The 7,795-nt window shown below is 45.0% G+C and overlaps 1 non-coding gene across 1 annotated transcript; it reads left to right on the top strand.

Moving 5' to 3' along the window:
• The first annotated feature begins 279 nt into the window (after positions 1-279).
• Trnas-cga (transfer RNA serine (anticodon CGA)) lies at positions 280-354 on the top strand. Its single transcript has one exon. It is a non-coding gene; the product is annotated as a tRNA-Ser (tRNA).
• The last annotated feature ends 7,441 nt before the right edge of the window (positions 355-7,795 follow it).

Genomic DNA, 7,795 nt, shown 5'->3' with positions numbered 1-7,795 from the left:
ATTTTCACTCTGCAGCGGAGTGTGCGCTGATATGGAACTTCCTGGCAGATTAAAACTGTATGCCGGACCTTGACTCGAACTCGTGACCTTTGCCTTTCGCGGGCAAGTGCTCTGCCAACTGAGCTACCCAAGCACGACTCACACACAGTGCTCACAGCTTTACTTCTGCCAGTATCTCGTCTCCTACCTTCCAAACTTTACAGAAGCTCTCCTGCGAACCTTGCAGAACTAGCACGAGATACTGGCAGAAGTAATGCTGTGAGGACGGAGTGTGAGTCGTGCTTGGATAGCTCAGTTGGTAGAGCACTTGCCCACGAAAGGCAAAGGTCCCGAGTTCGAGTCTCGGTCCGGCACACAGTTTTAATCTGCCAGGAAGTTTTATACGGTACTAAATATGTTTGACATCTGTCATACCAACAAAAAAAAAATTAGGCTCTTTCACAACAAATGTTCCCTATCGACACATTTGTATCTTAACACTCATTTCATACCGGTACTCCTGGTAATGCCGTGCTTCACGTGAGGCAGTAGTTACTCAGTTTTACAAAAATCGTAAAGGCCCACGTCAATTTCAGCTAACTCACCTAGTGTGAGGACGCCTCAGGTCCGTGTGATTCCTGCGCCCATTCGTTTCTCATATCGGAAGCACGTTCACGCAGTTGCGCCCACCTCTAGCGCTGGAAGAGACATCTATATTCCGACGGCGTTCGGCGAATACATGCGGGGGACGGCCTTCCTTTCCCGGCAGCAGTCAGGCCGCCCCGCGGCGGGAGGCGACGGGCGACAGTTCAAACGCGTCGCCCGACGAGCTGCAAACGAGGTTACGTGACACGCCTCGCGACGCAACGGAACGAGGCGAGCCGAGCCGAGGCTAGGCGCGATGCCTGTGAGTGCGTGCGGCGCCTCCCGGCCGTGTCACACACCGCCGACAAAGCGAAGCTCACCGGGAACTACGCAACGGCCATAAAACTGGCCGCCTCTCTGCGCTAGGCTGACTTGCAAACAGCATGTTCGCTCAGTGACCCGGTATTTTTTGAGGCTACTCCAACACAATCACAAAGTGATCGTTTGAGCAGTTACCAGACAGCGCCAGACAACAGGCTGTACTGCGCATGCGCAGCTGCGATGACGTAGGCGGCCCGTGCTTGGTGCTTTCTCTGCTCATACGCATTTATGGTGGAATTTCGTGCGTGGTGGGGTATCACGTGACCCTGTGCAGCCCTGCGGCATGTTGTTGAGAGGACATACAGAGCTCGAATTAGAGCGATTGTTTTATCATATCCCACCCAGATAAAGGAGACAGATAGGGAAGGAGTGACTTTGACAGTTTTCTTTTTTTAATTCGTACTCTGCAATATTGTTATGTAGCATTCCAACAGGTTTACATCTACACAGCAGTGCAAAAAGCTAGTAGGATGGAATACAGATTTCTTGCAAAAAAATTAAAGTTTCTTGTGTAGCTTTCACTGGAATAAAGGACAATAAATTTCATGACTATTTCAAAATGTGTAAAAATTTAACAAGGATCAAAAATGGTTCAAATGGCTCTGAGCACTATGGGACTTAACTTCTGAGGTCATCAGTCCCCTAGAACTTAGAACTAGTTAAACCTAACTAATCTAAGGACATCACACACATCCATACCCGAGGCCGGATTCGAACCTGCGGCCGTAGCGGTCGCGCGGTTCCAGACTGTAGTGCCTAGTACCCGCTCGGCCAGGCAAAGAAACTGTACAACTGACAGTTTATATTCTACTCGAGGAGTAAATATGAAGTCATGTGGGGAGTTAAAACGATAAAACACGGTATGCCTCTAGTCTACAATATAGCATAGAATGGCATTCTATAAATTTAGGACGTAAACGCAAATTAAGAAATAGCTTCAGGCCAAAGGAAGTACTAGACAAGTGCCTTGTGATAGAAAAACACTTTCATAAAAGGCAAATTTGTAAAACTGTGCTACAGCTGTCATTATATTTGAAACAAAATATTTAGTTCAAAACTACTGACCAAATTTGCCTACAAGTAAATGTTTACGTATGTTGGAACGTATATAGCATTAAGAGATCTTACAGTGTCATAAAAGGAACAGGACAGCAGAGACTACTCCAACAGTATCCGAATTTCATAAACCATATTAAAATGCTTCATTCCGTTTGAATTGCACACTTCTATGACCAGATGCACTCTGAAGTACCGGATATTCAGCTTTTCATGTGGTTTTCGTGATACCAGTTTTCTTGCAGGTCCAGTATTGTATTCTCATGTTTGGTTCTTTATTATGGTATAATGTCATTCGTCCCGGAAAATAAAAATTTGCACTTGAAATTGAATGAATTTGAAAGTAGCCAATAGTGCGGAATGAAGCACTTAGTTTCTAACAAACTAACTGCCTCAGCGGGAAAAAATTAATACAAGCAAATTTATCTATAAAATAAACAGAAATAGCTTCTTTAAGACATTAATGGTTGATTGCTAATAACGTGGAAATAATATAAATTCAGAAAATTAAAACTACTAACTTATTTTGGTCTTTCATGCTTATGAGAATGTATATTAATTCACTTGATGGATCCCGGCCACAGAAATCTGTTTTAATTTCATTTGACGTGGGAGATGAGAACAAAGAAACTAGCAATATTACGAACACACGAAACATATACACGGATCACGTGGAGAAGGACCCCCCCACCACACTACAACTCAGCTTGCTCTGCGCATGCGCGAAACTGGGATCTTGGGCGCGCCAGAAAAATTTTTCCGATTAGCATCTGGCTACTTGCTCCTACTGCTCATACAGCAAACAGCCACGCTTCACGTAGTCAGAAGCGGGAAGAAAGCACTGCTCATACGCGAATTCAGCTCTGCGCATGCGCACGAGACCGTTGGCAACTGTTCATACGGACCTAAAGGAATTGCGGTACTAAGGCAACAGTCTGACAAATTTGCTACATATACCGCGCCACTTAAAAGTACACATGACGTTTTTGTATGTTTCATCATCACTCAAGCATGGCAAAATAAAGTGAAATTTTGTTTTGCCTATGATGCCATATACACTAATTTATCCGGTATTGCTTAAAACAGCGATCAACGGATGAATATACAACTACTGAAATGTTCTCACTTTCTGAAGTACAAGGAGGCTCACTATCATCTTCATTATCTATGTAAATGAATTCACGGTTAAATGTATCACTTTGTATGTACTTCATTTTCTGACACTTCAGGAGCTGGTGATACTTCCCGATTTTGCCGCAATGCCGCTAATAGTTATGCCGTTCTACTTCCATCAGGTTCTGGTAGAGGAACACGTTGAGAAGTTATCTTCTTCTTTGTTGAGAACAACATTGTCTTACTTCTGGGCACAAATATACTATGTGATGAAAAGTATCCGGACACCCGTAGAAACGTATGTCTTTTATATTAGGTGCATTGCGCTGTCACCCACTGAGAGATACTCCATATTAGCGAACTCAGTAGTCATTAGACATCGTGAGAGAGCAGAACGGAGCTCTCCGTGGAACTCATGGACTTTGAACGTGGTCAGGCGATTGGGTGTCACTTGTGTCATACGACTGTACGCGGGATTTCCACACTCCTAAACATCTCTCGGTCCAATGTTTCCGATGTGATAGTGAAGTGGAAACGTGAAGGGACACGCACAGCGCAAAAGCGTACAGGACGACTTCGTCTGTTGACTGACAGAGACCGTCGGCAAATGAAATTGGGAATTTGTTTTAAGATCTTATGGTACCAAACTGCTGAGGTCATCGGTCCCTAAGCATACACACTACTTAATCTAACTTAAACTAACTTGCCTTAAGGACAACACAAACACCCATGCCCGAGGGAGGACTCCAACCTCTGAGGGAGAGAGAGGGGGGGGGGGGGGGGAGTTGGAGGGGCGGCGCCTACAGTTGAAGAGGATCGTAACGTGTAATAGGCAGACATCTATCCAGACCATAGCACAGGTATTCGAAACTGCATCAGGATCGACTGCAAGTACTATGACAGTTAGGCGGGAGGTGAGAAAACTTGGATTTCATTGGCTTTCATGTTCGCGTAGCTGCTCATAAGCCACACATCTCACTGGTAAATGCCAAACGGCTCCTCGCTTGGTGTAAGGAGCGAAAACATTGGACGACTGAACAGTGGAAAACATTGCGTAGAGTGGCGAATCGCGGTACCCAATGTGACGATCAGATGCAGGGTGTGGGTATGGCGAATGCCCGGTGATCGTCATCTGCCAGGGTGTGTAGTGCAAATAGTAAAATTCGGTGGCGGTGGTCTTATGGTGTGGTCATGTTTTTCATGGAGAGGGCTTGCACCCCTTGTTGTTTTCCCCTTGTTGTTTTGCGTGGCCCTATCACAGCACAGGCCTACATTGATGTTTTAAGCACCTGCTTGCTTCCTACTGTTGAAGAGAAATCCGTGGATGGCGGCTGCATGATTGAAATGACTCTGAGCACTATGGGACTTAACATCTGTGGTCATCAGTCCCCTAGAACTTAGAACTACTTAAACCTAACTAACCTAAGGACAGCACTCAACATCCAGTCATCACGAGGCAGAGAAAATGGCGGTTTCATCTTTCAACACGATCGAGCACATGATCATAATGCACTGCCTTTGGCGGAACGGTTGCAAGACAGTAAAATCGCTTTAATGGACTGGCCTGCACAAAGACTTGACCTGAAGCCTATAGACAACATCTTTCGGATGTTATGGAAAGTCGACTTCGTGCCAGGCCTCACCGACCGACATAGATACTTCTCGTCAGTGCAGCACTCCGTGAAGAATGGGCTGTCATTCCCCAAGAAACGTTCCAGCACTTGATTGAACGTATGCCTGTGAGAGTCGAAGATGCCCACAAGGCTAAAGGTGGGCCAACACCATATTGAATTCCATCATTACCTATGGAGGGCGCCACGAACTTGTAAATCATCTTCAGCCAGGTGTCCGGATACTTTTGATCACATAGTGTACATTATGGACATCATTAGGGCCTGTAGTTAAAGTAGCGTCCAAAGAATAATTCCTGTTTGTCGAAATTCCTCAAACAAGTTTTAAGAGCTTGGATGTCAAGATGTCCTTCTGATGTGATAAGGTGGCATGATCATTAGGTGGCTCTGTTCTGATGACATGTGTCAGTATTTTTTTGTTTCATTTACAATACGTGCTTCCCCACCTTGCAATCAATAGTTTTTTTTTAATGTTTGAATTACCTGCAGGCTGCTGAACTGTTATGTTTTTCTGACACACACTGTATGTGTTTACACACCTGCTACTTAATGGTTGAATCAACACACGAGTAAAAGTACTTGTATATACATGTGTTATACGTTTCACACCTTAATTTACATTTACGATCCACTTCATTGTCTCTGATAAATTGTATTTCTGGCACATTTGAAGAAAATGGTGTTTCTCAACCGCCGTCCACATTGATAATGGGCTCTTGCTTCTGCGTATCCTCTTCACTTACATCGTACCTACGGTGAATCTCTTTCAGTTAGCGGGTGAGCTTTCCTTTTGTCAAGACAAGAAGTCTGAAGCGGGGCAAGCAGAGATAAGATTGTGGCTCCGTCAACAAAGTCAGGCATCCTACAGTGACGGTATCAACAAACTTGCCTATGGTTGTGAGAAAGGTGTGCGTCGCTAGGGTGACTATGTTGAGAAACAAATATGTAAGCATGAGGAATGTGGGGAATACGGATGTAGAATGTTTATAAAAATTTGGAGGCATTACTTTTTAGCATGCTTGCGTAAAATAAATCAGTTTAGTGTGCTTTCTTTTCGAAATATATAGCAACAACTTAACCATCGTACTGGGACAGATATAGAGGCTCCGTTCGCGAGAATGAGGCAAACGATACAGAAGGAAGAATATCGTAAGACCAGAAGATTGAAAAACGACGAAATCCTAAGGAAATCGCCGTCCATACGTTTTCAGCTCTGCGAGCGGCGCAAAGTAGGGTCGTTTCTCGCTATTCGCTTCCTTTTTCTTTCCCACGGCGCTCCCACACTGTGAGTTATTTGCTTGCTTTAGGGGAAGCTACCGGAAGCCCATAAACGTCGCAGGCAGTGGCGGCGATGTGCGACGTGCATCAGGGCGCCGGGGGTGCGTGCGGTGCGCCCGCAGGTTTCGACGCTGCCACTCCGGCCGGAGCAGACGCTCCCCTCCCTGCGGCGTGCGCCGGCTAATGGAGCCACTCCGCTAAATTATATTTGCATACTGCAACGTAGGCGGGAAACCGCCGTCCTTCAGGGCTGCGCATCGGAACCGAGATGTGGGTCAGGTTCATTGCTGCCCCTCTCGGCGTCGCCAATAACTCACGACAGCATTTCCCGAAGGGCACTGGGCGAATGGCGGGGCTCTGTAAAAGTGTAGACGCGCATGAACACACTCCACGACTGGACCGCGTCGACACTGTCGGTTTTTATTTCTGTCGCATCCGCATATTCATCTAGGGAAACATTATTGTTTACGCGCGTTTGACAACTTGTACCGAAACCAGACTGCAATTACATCAGTTAAACAAGTCTTATGGCTTATGCAGGGAGGTTGTGTGGTGACGCTACGGACTTTCAGGGACAATGGAGAAATGTAATGTATCAATTAGAGGTGTAAGGGATCCTGGTCCGGAAACGAGGGAATTCATAGCTATACGAGAAAATATTTGTGACAGTGGAATACAGGTGCCGGTACTACTGTTACTAAGATAGTAGGGCAAGCAGGTGGTAGGTTGAACCAAAACAAGAAAATAAAGTTTGCTAAACGTTGACTGTAAGACGCGTACCTTAAGATCTACAGACACTTGCTCATCTTCGATACTAAGAAAACCGAGCGAGGTGGGACAGTGGTTAGCACAGTGGACTCGCGTTTGGGACGACGACGGTTCACACCAGCATCCGAACATCCTGATTTAACGTGAATCTTCAGGTTTTGGCGGCTCAAAGATTGTTACATTAAGGTTCGGGTGTGCAGCCGCGAGAATTCTCCTTCTTCTTCTAATATTTCTGCTGTATAACGTTCACCCGTCTTCAGAGTGAACCGCAAAACTGCCGCTCCAGTGCTCGCTTCGTCCCTTTATGCTCGTGTACTTCGCCACAGCGAATGCGGCCACTGATGCAAATGAGCCAGAGATGTTGGTCGGCCGCAGAGACGTACACAATGTGCGAGTTACATATACGACCCCGCAGTTCGATCTGTGTAGATACAAAATTCCAAACACTCCATACTATTATTCATATCATTCATTTGTCACATATTAAGGAGAAGTTGTTATACTTTGTCAGTAAAATTGGTTGTTTCGGCCTCTTTAATACTGTATTTCACATAATACAAAAACGGGTTTCGAGAAACAATACTCTCATCACGTTGAGTGAGAGCTTTGTTTCTCGAAGCGCGTTGCTATTGTTTTGTGCAGGACAGGTGCGAAGTGGAAAAATGCTACCATTTATTACCGACGAACTATTTCATCTACTATTTCATAAGTTATGGAATAATAGTAGGAATCACTTAATCATATTTGGTAAATTATAGTTTCAGAACACACAGTCAATTATCGCCAAACCATTCATTAGCTGCTGAGTAGAGGAAATGTTTTTGGACGCTTTTGTGTTGCAACCGTCTCAGGTCTTTTGTTATTTCTCTGCGTTGTTTTTTCGGTTCATTTATGAAGCTTTCCTCTAACAGGTTATACAACAGTAATTTACTTCCAAAATGAGATTTCTTTTCTTCCTCTGCCTTTTGTTTCTCCTCTGTCTTCCTTATTCGTCTGAGTAACCG

The sequence above is a fragment of the Schistocerca gregaria genome, chromosome 1, assembly GCF_023897955.1.
Source record: "Schistocerca gregaria isolate iqSchGreg1 chromosome 1, iqSchGreg1.2, whole genome shotgun sequence".
In the NCBI taxonomy this organism is placed as follows: domain Eukaryota; kingdom Metazoa; phylum Arthropoda; class Insecta; order Orthoptera; family Acrididae; genus Schistocerca; species Schistocerca gregaria.
This window is presented reverse-complemented; position numbering and strand designations above follow the sequence as displayed.